The sequence below is a fragment of the Lepus europaeus genome, chromosome 7 (assembly GCF_033115175.1).
Source record: "Lepus europaeus isolate LE1 chromosome 7, mLepTim1.pri, whole genome shotgun sequence".
Lineage (NCBI taxonomy): Eukaryota > Metazoa > Chordata > Mammalia > Lagomorpha > Leporidae > Lepus > Lepus europaeus.
In genome coordinates this window covers 24,212,552-24,231,317 of record NC_084833.1, presented here as the reverse complement: position 1 = coordinate 24,231,317, position 18,766 = coordinate 24,212,552, and the positions used below count along the sequence as shown (strand labels likewise).

The 18,766-nt window shown below is 37.6% G+C and overlaps 1 pseudogene; it reads right to left on the bottom strand.

The window, feature by feature from the left end:
* Window positions 1-14,789, bottom strand: part of LOC133763701 (E3 ubiquitin-protein ligase makorin-1-like) — a 44,715-nt pseudogene extending 29,926 nt beyond the window's left edge.
* Window positions 14,790-18,766: the final 3,977 nt, after the last annotated feature.

Below are 18,766 nucleotides of genomic sequence, written 5' to 3'. Positions count from 1 at the left end.
ATATTCATGAATAATTATTTTTAAAAACATACACACACACAGTCACACATATTAAATTATTTAATCCTCTCATGTATTAAATGATTTAACCCTCTTAATACAATGTGGTAGGTTACACAATAATCCCATTTTACTCATGAGAAAGTCAAGGTAAATTCACTTTTCCAAAGGACTCACAACTATGTAGCTGATTTCAAGTATCAAGCTCATATTTGTTTAGCATCCAAGTGTATAACTTCAGATGTCATTTTCTTACTCTCTAAACAGGGGGTAACACATCTGCCATTGTTATGAGAAAATTTTAGTATAATAAAGCATTTTGAAAGTTGTAAATTGGTTACTAGAATCATAATGTAGGTTATAGGAGGGATATTTTTATCTGGGCAGCAGTCTTAATATTTATGGCAAATATGTAGGCATTTTGTAAACAAAAAATACAAGATTACCTTTATTTGCTATGTGATATACATAAAAGTGAGTATTTTGTTAGAAATTTTACTTTATGGACTACTTTAATTAGTAATGCAAACTGAATAAAAATACAGGCAAATCTGGGAATGGGAAAGAAAATTTATGGATTAAAAGACACGTGGCCGGTGCCACAGCTCAATAGGCTAATCCTCTGCCTGCGGCGCCGGCACCCCAGGTTCTATTCCTGGTTGGGGCATTGGATTCTGTCCCGGTTACTCCTCTTCCAGTCCAGCTCTCTGCTGTGGCCCAGGAGGGCAGTGGAGGATGGCCCAAATGCTTGGGCCCTGCATCCGCATGGGAGACCAGGAGGAAGCACCTGGCTCCTGGCTTCGAATCAGCGCAGTGTGCAGGCCACAGTGTGCCAACCACAGCAGCCATTGGAGGGGTGAACAATGGAAAAAGGAAGACCTTTCTCTCTGTCTCTCTCTCTCTCTCTTGCTATCCACTCTGCCTGTCAAAAAAAAAAAAAAAGACACACACACACATAGTTGGTATCACAGATAAATGAGGATATTCACCCCTTTGGTAAAATCATGATAGAAAGAATGGGTTTGATGTATACATTGAAAACATAAATGCATGTCCTAATGCAAGCTTAAAATAGAAAAACAAGTTAATCACATTATGAGAACTTTGTCCTTTTCATTTCTATGTTCCTGGAAGACATAAACACTAAATTTTAATTTTGCATTAACATTTCCTATAACAGCTAAAACACTCAAACTAGAATGAAGACTTTCTTCTAGAGTAATGTGGCAATTGTATGGAACAACAATATCTTATAACTCAAGAGGGCTAAATGGAAGGATAAATTGTTGCCACCTGAAATTACAAAGACATATTTAAGATGTGATAGAGCTACTAACTTAATTAAAACTTCTCCCATGCCATCTATAACAACTCCTACACATTTTTCTTCCTTGATTTAATATGCATGAAATGGCATGTATCTCAAAGCACTTTATTTATTTATTTAAAAGTCAGAGTTACAGAGAGGCAGAGGTAAAGAGAGAGAGAGAGAGAGAGAGAGAGAGAGGTCTTCCATCTGCTGGTTCACTCCCCAAATGGCCACAACAGCCAGAGATGAGCCAATTTAAAGCCAGGGATCAGGAGCTTCTTCTGGGTCTCCCACGCCAGTGCAGGCGCCCAAGCACTTGGGCCATCTTCCACTGCTTTTCCAGGCCGTAGCAGAGAGCTAGATAGGAAGTAGAGCAGCTGGGGCTCAAACCAGTAACCACTTGGGATGTGGGCACTGCAGGAGGCGGCTTTACCTGCTACGCCACATCACTAGCCTCTCAAACCACTTTAAACGTTCCTCAGTTTCTGACATATTTTTTTAGATACTATATCTTATATTTTTATTTTTGTTGAAACAACAGTTTTTCTTTTTCTTTTTAACTTGAAACTGTTTTTTTTTTCACTTGCTATATTTCTCCTGTGTCCCACAGCTAACAAATGTGTGTAATTTATACATAGGAAGTTTTAAAATAGAGGTGCTACAAAATATATTTAAAAGAGTTAAGTATTGGCGCCGGCACTGTGGTGCAGCGGGTTAACGCCATGGCCAGAAGCACTGGCATCCCATATGAGCGGCTGTCTCCTGGCTCCTGGTTTCGGATCGTCATTGGAACTCTGGCCATTCTGGCCAATATGGGAGTGAGCTGGCAGATGGAGGACCTCTCTCTCTGTCTCTGCCTCTCCTCTCTTTGTGTAACTCTGACTTTCAAATAAATAAATAAATCTTTAAAAAAAACAAAAGAAAGAGGTAAGTATTAAATTTGAGCTTCACTAGCCAAAAGTACTTGTGAGGATAAGAATAAAGAACAATCACAATGTAAAAGAACATCTAAATAGCCATCATTTTTCTTTGAAATATTACCCTGAATGGCACTACTTTTTTATTGAAATGAGGACCAACTCTAAACATCTTCCATGACAACAGAAACAAAATTTTCATATAAAGCATTTGTGGAAAAACTCACAGACCTTTACAAGAATGCTGTACTTTAGCAGCATAACCCAACAATGGAACAGGATAGAAACTCCAGAAATCAATCCAAACCTCTACAACCAACTAATCTTTGACAAGCAAACTAAAATCACTCCCTGAAGAAAGTTCAGTCTCTTCAATAGATGATTCTGGGAAAATTGGATGTTTGCATACAGAAGTATGAAACAAGACCCCTATCTTATACCCTATATAAAAAATCAACTCACAATGGATCAAGGACCTAAATATACAATCTGATATCATCAAATTACGAGGTGAAACATTGAGGAAACTCTGCAAAACATTGGCATAAGCAAATCTTCTTGGAAGAGACCCCAGAAGCACAGAGAATAAAAACAAAAATAGACAAATGGGATTACAACAAGCTAAGAAAGATCTGCACAGCAAAGGAAATACTCAATAAAGAGCACCTGTCAGAATGGAGAAAATATTTGCAAACTATGCATCCAATAAAGGATTAATCTCCAGGTTATATAAAAAGCTCAAGAAATTCAACAACAAAACACACAATCCAGTTAAGAAATGTGCAAAGGATATGAATGGATATTTTTCAAAGGATGAAATAAAAATTGCCGGAGAAGGGATATGATGGCGAAAAAGGAAGGGAGCACACTGATAGTCTGGGAAGAGACAGTTTAATAAAAGTGGAGATACTGCAGGTTCAAGGAAGAATTGGGGAAGAAACAGCAGAGGAAACTCTTCTGGAAGTAGTGATTCAGGGTGGACCTGCGTGGAGGGCATGGAAGCCCACAGCTCGGGACACCAGTGGCAGAATCTACCCACCAGCACTGGAATTCAAGGTGAGTAGAACCTCAATAGCCTGAGACAACAGGCAGAAAAGCGGAAGGAGGAGCCTAGAGGGAACGAGGCTTGAAGCCCCATGGGGGAAAGTTCACCAGGCTAACTAGAGGAGAGAGGGAAAAAAGGGACCAATATGGACAGGAGTTTCTCTCTCTCCACTCACCTCTCAAAGGGGAGCAAGACAAAGAGCAGACGCCATTTTGGAAATATGTAATAGCGGCACAATCTCAGAGCTGCTCCTGCTCTCAGCCAAACAGAAAAACCTGACTCTGGGGGCAGGGGGGGTGAAATAACAGGAGATTAGGACCTAGTGAATGTGTGGAGCTAATGAACTGAGTCTGTGAAAAACAAAATGGTGGGTGAGAGAACTCACGGAATTCACATGAGTACTCTCTAGAGACGCTACAATTCGGTAACCTTGGCAACCCAGTGGGAGCCTACAGGAGAATTTGAGCCTACACTGAGGGCAGCACAGATTTCCTCTGTGGTCTTTGGGAAAGAGCAGGTGAATGTTATACCCACAGGAGCCAGAGATTGGAAGCTGACTACGTTCAATTCTGCACAGCTGTGAAGAATTACGTCTCTTCTGAATCAAGAAGAAAGAAAGAAAGAAAGAAAGAAAGAAAGAAAGAAAGAAAGAAAGAAAGAAAGAGAAAGAGAGAGAGAGAAAGAAAGAGAGAGAGAGAGAGAGATTTACCACACCTAATCTGGGAGTGTCACCTTTGGCACACCCTTAGCCCTGAGGAACCAGAGCTCTCAGGCCACACCCATCTCAAGACTCTAAGGCTCCATCAAAAGCAAAAAGCCCACTTAATATAGTCATAGTATAACAAGAAAAAACACCACAGCGAGGGAAGAAGAATCCAAAGAATATCTCCATAATGCCAAGCAACAAATGCAGAAACCAAGGTAACAAGAACAAGGACGATATTATGAAACCCCCGAATGAACCAGACAACCCAAGCCAGATTATGAAGATGATGAGATGGAAGAAATACGAGATACGAATTTCAAAAAAAAATATGATAAGAACAATTAGAAGTTTTCAAAAACAAATGCTTGAGCTATGCAAATCCTTACTGGACAGGATAGAAAAACTCTCTCATGAAAATGAAATATTAAGGATGAATCAAAATGAAATGCAGAAACTAGTAGAACAGGAAAGTGTGATAGTGAAGAGAAATCAAAATGAAATGAAGAACTCAATAGATCAAATGACAAACACATTAGAGAGCCTTACAAACAGAGTCAGTGAAACAGAAGAGAGAATATTGGACTTAGAAGACAGAGCACAGGGAAGTATACATTCAAACCAAAGAAAAGAAGGGGAAATTAGAAATCTAAAAAATATTGTTGGGAATCTACAGGATACTATTAAAAAACCCAACATTCGGGTTCTAGGAGTTCCTGAAGGCATGGAGAGAGAGAAATTGATTAGAAGGCCTTTTTAGTGAGATACTTGCAGAGAACTTCCCAGGCATGGAGAAGGACAGAGACATCCTAGTACAGGAAGCTCAGAGAACCCCCAGTAAACATGACCAAAAGAGATTCTCACCACGACATGTTGTAATCAAACTCACCACAGTGAAACATAAAGAAAAGATCCTAAAATGTGCAAGAGAGAAATGTCAGATTACTCTCAGAGGATCTCCAATTAGACTCACAGCAGACTTCTCATCAGAAACCCTACAAGCTAGAAGGGAATGGCAAAACATAGCCCAGGTACTAAGAGAGAAAAACTGCCAGCCCAGAATATTCTATCCTGCAAAGCTCTCATTTGTGAATGAAGGTGAAATAAAGACTTTTCATAGCAAACAGAAATTGAAAGAATTTGTCGCCACTCATCCAGCCCTGCAAAAGATGCTTAAAGATGTGTTTCACACAGAAACACAGAAACATGGTCATCAATATGTAAGAAGGTAAAGGAAGGAAACCTCACAGCAAAAGATCACAGGAAGTTTAAAGCATATATTAGAAAATATCTTTGGGAAATGGCAGGGCAAAGTCACTACTTATCAATAGTCACATTGAACGTTAATGGCCTCAACTGTCCAGTTAAAAGACACAGATTGGCTGATAGGGTTAAGGAACAAAACCCATCTATTTGCTGCTTACAAGAAACACATCTTTCCAACAAAGATGCATACAGACTGAAAGTGATAGGCTGGAAAAAGATATACCATGCCAACAGAAATGAAAAAAGAGCAGGTGTAGCCATCTTAATATCAGATAAAATAAACTTTAACGCAAAAACTGTTAAGACAGACAAAGAGAGGCACTATATAATGGTTAAGGGATCAATTCAACAGGAAGATATAATGATTATCAATGTATATGCACCTAATTATAGGGCACAGGTTTATTTAAAAGATTTGTTAAGAGACTTAAAGGGAGACTTAGACTCCAATACAATAGTACTGGGGGACTTCAATACTTCACTCTCAGAAATAGACAGATCAACCAGACAGAAGATCAACAAGGATATAATAGATTTAAATGACACTATAGCCCAAATGGATCTAACAGATATCTACAGAACTTTTCATCCTACACAAAAAGCATTTGCATTCTTCTCAGCAGTACATGGAACCTACTCTAGGATTGGCCACATAGAAGGCCATAAAGCAAGTCTCAGCAAACTCCAAAGAATTAGAATCATACCATGCAGCTCTCAGACCATAGGGGAATGAAGTTGGAAATTAGCAACTCAGGAATCCCTAGAGCATATGCAAACACATGGATATTGAACAACATGCTCCTGAATGAACACTGGGTCATAGAAGAAATCAAAAGAGAAATCAAAAATTTTCTGGAAGTAAATGAGGATAACAGCACAACATACCAAAACTTATGGGATACAGCAAAAGCAGTGGTAACAGGAAAGTATATATCAATAGGTGCCTATATCAAGAAAATGGAAAGGCCCCAAATACATGAGCTTTCAATACAACTCAAGGATCTAGAAAAACTGCAGCAAACCAGATGCAAATCTAATAGGAGAGGAGAAATATTTAAAATCAAAGAAGAAATCAATAGGATTGAATCCAAAAAAAGTTACAAAGAAATCAGCCAAACGAGGAGCTGGTTTTTTGAAAAAATAAACAAATTTGACACCCCATTGGCCCAACAAACTAAAAAAAGAAGAGAAAAGCCCCAAATCAATAAAATCAGAGATGAAAAAGGCAATGTAACAACAGACACCACAGAAATAAAAAGAATCATCAGAAATTACTACAAAGAGTTGTATGCCAGCAAACAGGAAAATCTATCAGAAATAGATAGATTCCTGGACACATGCATCCTACATAAATTGAACCAGGAAGACATAGAACACCTAAACAGACCCAATACTGATTCAGAAATTGAAACGGTAATAAAGGCCCTCCCAACAAAGAAAAGCCCAGGACTGGATGGATTCACTACTGAATTCTACCAGACATTTAAAGAACTAACTCCAATTCTTCTCAAACTATTCAGAACAATCGAAAAAGAGGGAATCCTCCCAAATTCTTTCTATGAAGCCAGCATCACCTTAATCCCTAAGCCAGTAAAAGATGCAGCATTGAAAGAGAATTACAGACCAATATCCCTGATGAAAATAGATGCAAAAATACTCAATAAAGTTATGGCCAATAGAATGCAATAACACATCAGAAAGATCATCCACCCAGACCAAGTGGGATTTATCCCTGGTATGCGGGATGGTTCAATGTTTGCAAATCAATCAATGTGATACACCACATTAACAGACTGCAGAAGAAAAACCATATGATTCTCTCAATAGACATAGAGAAAGCATTTGATAAAATACAATACCCTTTCATGATGAAAACGCTAAGCAAACTGGGTATGGAAGGAACATTCCTCAATACAATCGAAGCAATTTATGAAAAACTCACAGCCAGCATCCTACTGAGTGGGAAAAAGTTGGAAGCATTTCCACTGAAATCTGGTACCAGACAGGGATGCCCACTCTCACCATTGCTATTCAATATAGTTCTCAAAGTTTTAGCCAGAACTATTAGGCAAGAAAAAAAAAAATTAAAGGATACAAATTGGGAAGGAAGAACTCAAACTATCCCTCTTTGCAGATGATATGATTTTATTTAGAGGATCCAAAGAACTTTACTAAGAGACTATTGGAACTCATAGAAGAGTTTGGCAAAGTAGCAGGATATAAAATCAATGCACAAAAATCAACAGCTTTTGTATACACAGGCAATGCCATGGCTGAGAAAGAACTTCAAAAATCAATCTCATTTACAATAGCTACAAAAACAATCAAATACCTTTGAATAAACTTAACCAAGGACATTAAAAATCTCTACGATGAGAATTACAAAATCTTAAAGAAAGAAATAGAAGAGGATACCAAAAAATGGAAAAATCTTCCATGTTCATGGATTGGAAGAATCAATATCATCAAAATGTCCATTCTCCCAAAAGCAGTTTATAGATTCAATGTGATACTAATCAAAATACCAAAGACCTTCTTCTCAGATCTGGGAAAAATGATGCTGAAATTCATATGGAGACACAGGAGACCTAGAATAGCTAAAGCAATCTTATACAACAAAAACAAAGCCGGAGGCATCACAATACCAGATTTCAGGATATAATACAGGTCAGTTATAATCAAAAGAGCATGGTACTGGTACAGAAACAGATGGATAGACCAATGGAACAGAATAGAAACACCAGAAATCAATTCAAACATCTATAGTCAACTTATATTTGATGAAGTATCTAAAACCAATCCCTGGAGTAAGGACAGTCTATTCAATAAATAGTGCTGGGAAAATTGGATTTCCACAAGCAGAATCATGAAGCAAGACCCTCACCTTTCACCTTACATGAAAATCCACTCAACATGGATTTAAAAACCTAAATCTACGACCTGATACCATCAAATTATTAGAGAGCATTGGAGAAACCCTGCCAAATATTGGAACCCGAAAAGACTTCTTGGAAAAGACCCTGGAAGCACAGGCAGTGAAAGCCAAAATTAACATTTGGGATTGCATCAAACTGAGAAGTTTCTGTAATGTAAAAGAAATAGTCAGGAAAGTGAAGAGGCAACGGACAAAATGGGAAAAAATATTTGCAAACTATGCAACAGATAAAGGGTTAATAACCAGAATCTACAAAGAGATCAAGAAACTCTACAACATCAAAGCAAACAACACACTTAAGAGATGGGCCAAGGACCTCAATAGACATTTTTCAAAAGAGGAAATCTAAATGGCCAACAGACACATGAAAAAATGTCAAGATCACTAGCAATCAGGGAAATACAAATCAAAACCACAATGATGTTTCACCTCACCCTGGTTAGAATGGCTCACGTGCAGAAATCCACCAACAACAGATGCTGGAGAGGATGTGGGGAAAAAGAGACACTAACCCACTGTTATTGGGAATGCAAACTGGTAAAGCCACTATGGTAGTCAGTCTGGAGATTCCTCAGAAACCTGAATATAACTGTACCATACCACCCAGCCATCCCACTCCTTGGAATTTACCCAAAGGAAATGAAATTGGCAACCTAAAAAGCGGTCTGCACCTTAATGCTTATTGCAGCTCAATTCACAATAGCTAAAACCTGGAATCAACCCAAATGCCCATCAACAGTAGACTGGATAAAGAAATTATGGGACATGTACTCTATAGAATACTATACAGCAGTAAAAAAAAAAAATGAAATCCAGTCATTTGCAACAAAATGGAGGAATCTGGAAAACATCATGCTGAGTGAATTAAGCCAGTCCCAAAGAGACAAATATCATATGTTCTCTCTGATCCGTGACAACTAACCAACCACAAAAAAGGAAACCTGTTGAAGTGAAAGGGCCACTATGAGAAACAGTGACTTGATCAGCCCTTGTCCTGATGTTGATGTACAATTTAATACTTTATCCCCTTTAGTATTTTTTTTTTGTTCTAGTTAATACTATTGGTTGAACTCTGTAATTAACACATATTTATTCTTAGGTGTTGAAATTTAACTGAAAATTGATCCCTGTTAAATATAAGAGTGGGAATAAGAGAGGGAGAAGATGTACAATTTGGGACATGCTCAATCGGACTTGCCCCTGTGCCAGGGGATTACAATACAATCCCATCAAGATTGCATGTACCAATGCCATCTCACTGGTCCAAGTGATCAATTTCAGTTCACAATTGATCACACTGATAGGTTTAAGAGTCAAAGGGATCACACAAACACTGTGCACTTACTCCTCATGTAGGATCTCTTTCCTTAATGTGTTGTTCAATGTGAATTAATGCTATAACTAGTACGGAAACAGTATTTTACACTTTGTGTTCTGTGTGGGTGCAAACTGATGAAATCTTTACTGAACATATACTAGATCAATCTTCTGTATATAATTATAATTGAAAATGAATCCTGATGTGAATGGAATGGGAGAGGGAGCGGGAGATGGGAGGGGTGCAGGTGGGAGGGAAGTTATGGGGGGAGAGCCATTGTAATCCATAAACTGTACTTTGGAAATTTATATTTGCTAAATAAAAGGTTTCTTTAAAAAAAAAAGAAATAAAATTGCCAACAGACACATGAAAAAGTGCTCAGAATCACCAGCCATCAGGGAACTGCAATTAAAACCACAGTGAGTTTTCACCTCACTCCAGTTAGAATTGCTATCATCCAGAAATCAAAAAATAATAAATATTGGTGAGGATGTGGAGAAAAATGCACCCCAAAACACTGTTGGTGGCAATGTAAAACGTTACAACCATTATAGAAGATGGTATGGAGATTCCTCAGAAATCTGAAAATTCGTCTGTCACATGACCCAGTCGTCAATCTCTTTGGAATTTACCAAAAGGAAGTGAAGTCGACTCATGAAATGGCTATTTGTATACCCATTTTTATTGCAGCTTGATTCACAATAACTAAGATATGGAATTAACCTAGAATTTCCACCAACTGATGATTAGATAAAGAAAATACTACACAGTAATAAGAATGAAATCTTGTGTTTTGCAACCAAATGTCCTCAAGTAGAAACAATTAAGTTTAGAAAAATAAGCCAGCATCCAAATGACAAATATCATATTTTCTTTGATATGTGATAGTTAATATAGAATACATGAAATATATAAGAATGAAACTGACATCTTATGATTCAATTATTTTTTTCAGTTCTTCATTATACCCCTATGGAACAGTGTTCTCTATTTTTTGCTCATTGAACATGGTGACTACTGGTGCATAAAGCCCACTATTAAAAAGTAAATTGAAATTATGTTATTGCAAAAATCAAAGGGGGGGAAAAAGAATGGAGGGAAGGAGGGAGAATTGAGGGAGGAGGGAAAGAGATAATTATGTTTATCTTCTTAGAACTGTGTTTGTGAAATACATGAAATCTGTTCTCTTTATATTAATTAAAAATTTAAAAAGAGACACTGAAGCTTTCAACTTGCTCTCTCTTACATTACTTACTGTGGAGTAAGCCAGATGCCTTATTGTTAGCAGAATATTATAGTTATATGTAGAGATCCGTGTTATACAAAAAATCAGGTAGCCAGCAACAGCAACAATGTGCCAGTCATGTGAGTGAATCACCTTTAGAAATATATTTTGGCTTCAGTAACATTTTAAATGACTGTACCCTGGTGACATGTCAATTACAATCTCTTTGACAGTTCTTGGCCAGAACCATCTTAGCAACTCCCAAATCCTTGACCATAGTAATAGGAAACAATAGATGTTTGTTATTATTTTAAGGCTCTAAGTTTTGGTGGGGTTTCCTGTACAGTAACACATTCTAATCAACAATATCAATATTATTGTGTCTAATCGGCTAACAGCAACATATCCTGGCTCAGACCAGAAAGGCAATTCAATTTGATTTGGGAAACCACAGAATTGTGAGTGAAATGAATTACTCCTGTAGGTAAGTAATTTGGGATTAATATTTATGCAAATAAGTTAATTGAAATATGTATACTAGTTTCATCATATGGGTCTTATTAGGATGAGCCTCAAGTTTTTATAGAAGAATAAATGATCAAGAATCACCAAACGCTCCCCCAAAAGAACAAATTTAGGGAAGAGAGAAAAGAGTAATCATAAAATTACAGTGATTAAGAACATGTGGTACTTGCAGAATAATATAGAAATTAACCCACAGAATAGACAGGGAAAAGCATAATTGACACAAGAGACTTGGTTTTTTGTGACTGATCTTGTACTTTTTATTGAGTATAGTTCACATAATCAGTCAAAGTTAATGAGTAAGTTGGTTGTGCACATGAAAACAATGACCCTCTGCTACTACTTTACACTGTGTTAATTTTACAAAAAAGCAATTCCAAGTGGATTGCAGACTGACATGTGAAAGAAAAAATTTCAAAATATTTAGAGACATTATAAAAGAATACTTACTGAGCATGGCCAAGCGGTTGTTTCTTATCACCAAACATATAAACATGCAAAAGACAAACTATAAAGGAGACCGTGTATACATTCAACTATAATAATATTCATATAATCTATTTATCAAATATCAAAATGGAGTGAAGGCCTTGAGTTAGAAATTGGTGTAAGAAACATACACTGCTCTTTTTTTTTTAAATATACGTATATATAATTTATTGGAAAGATAGAGTGACAACCAGAGAGGGAGAGACACAGAATAAAAAAATCTTCCATTTACTAGTTAACTCCCCACAGGGCCACAAAGACCGGGACTGGGACAAGGTGATGCTAGGAGCCTGGAACTCTATATGGGTCTCCCACTTGGGTGTCAGGAGATCAAGGACTTGGGTCATAATATATTATTTTCCCAGGTAGGTGCATTAGCAAGAAGTTAGATCAGAAGAGGAGCGGCAGGGACCTGAACTGGTGTTCCAATATGGGATGTTGACATCTTAGGTATGAGCATACCGTACTGAACCACAACACTGGCAATCATATAGTACTCTTTTCTTTAAAGATTTATTTTATTTATTTGAAAGACAGGGTAACAGACAGAGAGGGAGAGACAGAGAAAGAATTTTCATCCTCTGGTTCAGTCCCCAAATGGCCATAGAGTTCTGGACTGGGTCATACTGAACCCAGAAGCCAGGAGCTTCCCAAGGACTTGGACCATCTTCCGCTGCCTTCCTCAACATATTAGCAGGGAGTGGGATCAGAAGTGGGGCAGCCAGGGCTCAAATCTATGCCTGTATGGGATGCTGGTGGCACAGAGGGAAGCTTTACCCACCAGGCCACAATGCCAGCCCCATGTAGTACTCTTAAAATCCTGTTTTCCAAAATAAATAAACAGCACTACAACTGAGCATAAAAAAAAAAAAACACACAGAAAAGTGGGTAAAAGCATTAAATGATTAAATGGACCTTTCCAAAATAATGTTAATCAAATAGTAACATAGGGGCCAGTGCCATGGCTCACTTGGTTAATCCTCTGCCTGCAGCGCTGGAATCCCATATGGGCACTGGGTTCTAGTCCTGGTTGCTCCTTTTCCAGTCCAGCTCTCTGATGTGGCCCAGGAGGGCAGTGGAGGATGGCCCAAGTGCTTGGGTCCCTGCACCCGCACGGGAGACCAGGAAGAAGCACCTGGCTCATGGCTTTGGATCGGCGCAACACCGGCCGTGGCAGCCATTTGGGGAGTGAACAAATGGAAGGAAAATCCATCTTTCTGTCTCTCTCTCTCTCATTGTCTATAACTTTACCTGTCAAATAAATAAATTAAAAAAATAGTAACATGTAAAGTAAATTAAGTTCAGGGAGTGTGTGTTTGGACTAGGAGTTAAGATGCCTGCATCTTATATTTGGAATGTTGGGTGTATTCCTAGTTCTGGTCCCTGAGTTCAATTTCCTTCTAATACAGAGCCTAACAAGCAGCAATAAGGACTAAAGTAGTTGGATCCCCGCCATCCTTATAGGAGACTTGGATTTTGTTCCCATCTTTAGCCTTGGTCAAGTCCTGGATGATTTGTTGTGAACATTTGAGCCATGAAGCAGCAAATGGAAAATTTTCTCTCTCTGTTTCTCTGCTTCTCAATTTTTTATTTTTAAAAAGAAAAAAAAATGGTGGTCACTCTGTAATTAAGAAATTCATAACCATAAGATGACATTTGAACTCAGCAGACTAGCAAATTATGTTAAAGCAAACAAACAAATGAAACTAAATGTTGGCAAGTACAGAGAGGAACAATTGGCAGAGAAATTGGGAGTCAAAAATAGTACCACTGCTTTGGAAAGACATTGAGTATTACTGAGAATTATCCAATGTAAACCTTCCTACTGTGTGACCCATCAATTATATTGCTGCATGCATACCACCGAATACTCTTGTATAGGCTCACTAGATGTCATTAACAAGAATCTTCATAAATATAAATTGCAGTAGCAAGAACTGAAAATGCCACATGTCCATTGAGAGTAGAATGGGATATTTCACAGCATGGGAAATAGATGAAATGTAACACTATACATGTGCATCAAGAATATTATGTTGAATTAAAAGAATGAGCCCTAGAAAAATCCTATAGGACAAGTCTATCTTTATAAGTTGCAAAAACATGCAAAAGATTCAATTAAATGCAGCAATATCTCAAAAAGGAAGCAAAATGAATGATAAGCAAGAAACTAGAATGGTAGTTATCTTTGTGGAAACAAGACAGGAACAGACCTGTGAACAAGACTGATGGAAATGAGTGCCATAATCATGAATGTTTATAGTGTCATTATTCTTTATCTTACTCATATCATAAATATTCTTTTATATCTACTTGATATTAAAAATAATGATGAATATTTTAAAAAAGAAAATCTATGTCATCAGATTGATATTGGGATTGACCATCAAGGAAGCAATTTTCCATGCCAGTAATTCTTACTGCAGGTCCTATAATTTCACATTTGGACTTCTGGGCAGGGGGTCATGACAGATGTTTGCTATAAGCTGTGAGGAAGTTGGATATATGCCAACGGTCATGCTTATGACATTGCTTCCACCACGACAGAGGTATTAAAGTCTGCATATAACAAAAAGCAGTAATGTACGATATCCAAGAGGTCATGATTCCTGAGAATCTGAGTGCCATATTTCGCAACTGTCTCAAAGTCATGATGGAAAAGGACCCCTTCTCTGCCTGCATCTCCTGATAATTTGCCAAATCCATTAATCTTTTTATTCTAAAAGCAATGATTCCTCTGTAGGTCCAGAAAGGAGAGTGTGACAGGTGCTGTGTTGAAGAACTGCATTTTACAATTATAGGGAGGTAACCCTTAGAATAAGAATGAAGATTCAGGAGCTTGGCTGTGCCTACCTACTGGGAAGCAGAGACCTGATTGTGCTGCTCACATTTGAAGGCTGCTGCCAATCACACTGGGGAGTGAATCATTATCTTGCCCTTTTTCTGCAGGGCTGACCCTTTTAGCAGCTTTGTTCTGACCCTGAAAGAGTCCACCTCATTCACAGCTTCTGTATTTTCAACACCGACATCACCAGGTTCCCTGTCAACAACCTCCATGAGTTTACAAGCTTTAAAAATCACTTGGCATTCTTAGGCATGGAATATCTGATAGGGGCAAATTATTCTGTTTCTTTCTGGGTGACTTACTGATCATAAAATAAAAAGACTGTGCATTTTCATCATGCTTCAGAATTTATAACTATTTTCAACTATATGTGCTTTTGTTCTTTTTTCAAGAAAACTGAGTCTAATATATTAACAATTTTTAGGATTTTTACACCAAATAAAAATCAGAACTTGAAGTTAATCCCAAGTGTTTTGAGGTTTTAAAATCCTAAAGCTTCAAGCTTTTTTCCAACACAAACCAAAGACTTCAAAATATAGCCTCAGAGACAGACATTTGGCTGAGTGCTTAAGACACACATTAAGCTGCCCAGGAGTATAGCAGTCTCTAGGTTTCATACTCAGCTCTGGCTCCTGCTTCCAGCTTCCTGTTACTGCGGACTCAAAAGCACCAGTGATTCCTCAAGTGCTTGGGTTCTTGTATTCACATGGGAGACTTTATTGGGGTTCCCCTGCTCAAGGCTCTGGCCCCAACCCAGTCATTTTAGGCATTTGTGAAGTGAAGAAGTGGATGGGATCTCTCTCCTTTCTCTCTCTCTCCCTCTAGTTAATTAACAGATTAATACTTATATACCTGGTGAAAGGGTTTGAAGAATGGGGAAATTCCACTTTCTTTGTATATTGATTTATCCAATTATTAAAAACATTAGTTACTCATCCTAGTTTAGAGGATTAGAAGGGCTGAAATAATGTACAGATTTGGTGCTTCTCACCATGCTGTAAAGTCTTTTTTTTTAAATTGTTTTTAAAATTTAAGGTAGGCCAGCGCCGAGGCTCACTAGGCTAATCCTCCACCTGTGGTGCCAGCACTCTGGGTTCTAGTCTCTGTTGGGGCGCCGGTTCTGTTTTGTTGCTCCTCTTCCAGTCCAGCTCTCTGCTGTGGTCCGAGAAGGCAGTGGAGGATGGCCCAAATGCTTGGGCCTTGCACCTGCATGGGAGACCAGGAGGAAGCACCTGGCTCCTGGCTTCGGATTGGCGCAATGCACCTGCCTTGGTGGCCATTTTGAGGGTGAACCAACGGAAGGAAGACCTTTCTCTCTGTCTCTCTCTCACTAACTCTGCCTGTTAAAAAATAAATTAAAAAAAAAATAAGGTAAATTCATGTATTTCATTATGCTGTACTTTCTACACAAATTTATCCTTTTAGTCATTGCAATCACTGGTTCCTATATTATTATTGTTATAAGACTACCATTGATTGAATTTTATAATGAGACTCTGAGAGGATACATAGTAATCAAATAGTAGAGAGATTTTTCAATCAAGTTATGTCTGGATTCAACACCAAATTACTACAAAAACATCTGGCTTCCACTTTATATAAAGTATGCTGATATCTTCTACATTTATGAAAATACAAGCATGACTTAAATATTTGGTAGTATACATCAAAGTCACTTTATTTACTATGATTATTATAAAATAGAAATTGAGATTCAAAAATGTGGAGACACGTGTGTGTGTGTATGTATGTGTATGTGTGTTTTATATGTATATATATATATATATATATATATATATATCCAGATTAGACAAAAGAGGATCTGTATACATATCTATGCCTTGAGAATTCTCCATTATTTGTGGAAGACATGGTGGATCCCTGTGGAAATTTTCTGAAGAATTTAAAAGAAGTTGAAATGTGTGCAGGTACTAGTGTAGTGATTCTTGTTTGGAGGTGATTTTGTTTCCCAGGGAGGCACATTGCTCAATATCTGGAGGCATTTCCATTCTTACAAAAGAAGGTGCTGTTGTAGACATATTGTGTGTAGAAGCCAGAGCTGCTGTTAAACACACAATGGGGCGTAGGACAGTTTTCCACAACAAAATTATTCACCCCAAACATCAATAAAGCTGAGACGGAGAAACCTTGGAGCTCTGGACAAATAGATGATGGGAGCACCATTCCAGATCTGACCTTAGTAAAATTATTGCAGACATTTAACCAGTGCCTGCTTTCAGGCTAGCTGGGGCTCCATAGGAACTCCCTGCAGACAAGAAGCACACCATTTCAGTGATTCACTGACTATATATACCCAAGAGATGATACAATTTGAGCAAACTAAAAAGCACAAAAATTAATATTATCAAATAAATTTATTAATAATTCTTTTCTAACATTTGGCTTTAAAAATACCTAGAAATACCTGGAATAAGCCACACCTGCATAAACATGATGAAATCTTTAAAGAAGGAAAAGCTTTTTGTGAGATTGTTGGTAGCTGTTTGTCAACCAGACTGCAGATATCCTTTGCTTTCTTTTATTCCTGTGAGGATAAGGAAACTAAATGGGCACTGAGCAGTTATCTACAGAGAGAAAGAAAATATTTGTTCCCTACCCTCTCATTTATTTTCTTTTCCTTTCTCTAAGTTTTGCATTAATAAAGCATTGAAGGAAGAAGAAACCAGGACTCAGGATATTTGAATGTATCCTTCTTCCCATATAAAACCTATAATTTTCTGAAATTTTCAGAAATGTGTCGCTTCTTTTACTTTTTGACTGCCTGTGTTGAAATTCACAGAAACCAACAAAAGACATCATGAAGTCTCCAGCATGAATCATTTATTTGGACAAAATAGGGAGGCTATTTAAAAAAGGGCAGTAATTCCTGCTTGCTGTCAAAAGATAAAGGCTTACAATTTCCTGCTGAAATGTGTACAATACCTTGTAAATTGTGAACATGTAATCATCTTCAGAAAAAGAGGAGAAAATACCAATTGGCAACATTTTGCTGTAGAAATGAATGCATGACTGCAAACCATAAATATTTTTAATTCTAATCTTCTAAGGGCAGAAGATAAAGGTCAATTGTTTAGTACCATACAATAATGAAAGTGAACTGAAAAAAAAAAGTGGTTACAGTTAGAAGAGTGACCATAATAAAACTAATATTTTCTCAAGCAAACTTTTGTTCCCAAAAGATCCTGGAGTCACAGCTTACTACTTTTATGTAAGGTTTATAATATTCCAAAGAGGCACAGAGTGAGCCATCTGATTCCATCTGTCCCGAATATTACTAAGAGAAGTAAAGCTTCTTTTGGATGGTGAAAATTCTACTACTGAGGATATATACCAAGGCTGACTGCAGTAATTACAACAACCAAAATTATGTTTGTCTATGCAAACTACCATACTTTGGTATTGCTCCCTATCCTCTGAAAGAAAATTATAAAGGAACATTTGGAGCAAGAAATTATGTTTGTACATTGGGAATCATTACCACCCACTAAGCCACAATTATCGGTGTCAGTGGCAGAGCTTTGTGGACATCCTGTGGCCCTTAAAATCTTTCCCTGACACATTGAAGACTGGCTAGTGAAATCATATTTAGATTGTGAATGGGAACAACATTTCTTTTTTTTGAAAACTTATCACCCCACTTTCTTGAATTACAGTAAAATAATCTATTTTAATTTGATCCATTTTTGGAGGTTGTGAGACAAATTTTGAGGTGGGTGGTTTGCTTTTGGTGAATCCCCACATCTCACTTCAGCTCTGTGTTTCCTCTGTCTACCCTGCTTCTCCCTCATCTTTCACCCATCCTCACCAGAATCACTCCCCGCCCCCCACTTTCTTTCCTTGACTTTCATCTCTTTTCTATAATTAGTTGCCAATTTATTTCATTTCCTAATCTCAGGAAAGATCATACACATGAATTACAAAACCCAGGTTGTCTTTCTTCTTTTGTCCTCTTATAAAGATAACCTCCATTTGGTCCTTTCAACACAACTAGCATTCCTTTATTTTTTTCTTAAGAAACCAAATTCAAACTATCAGAAAGGATCAGGGATTCCTATCAGCAGCTAAAGCCATCAAGGGCAGCAAAGAATGGCAAAATTAAAGTAGCTCTGGTCTGATTTCTGTTGTATAGTCATTGTTATCTTGAGAAAAGAAAAGTTTGTACAATTGA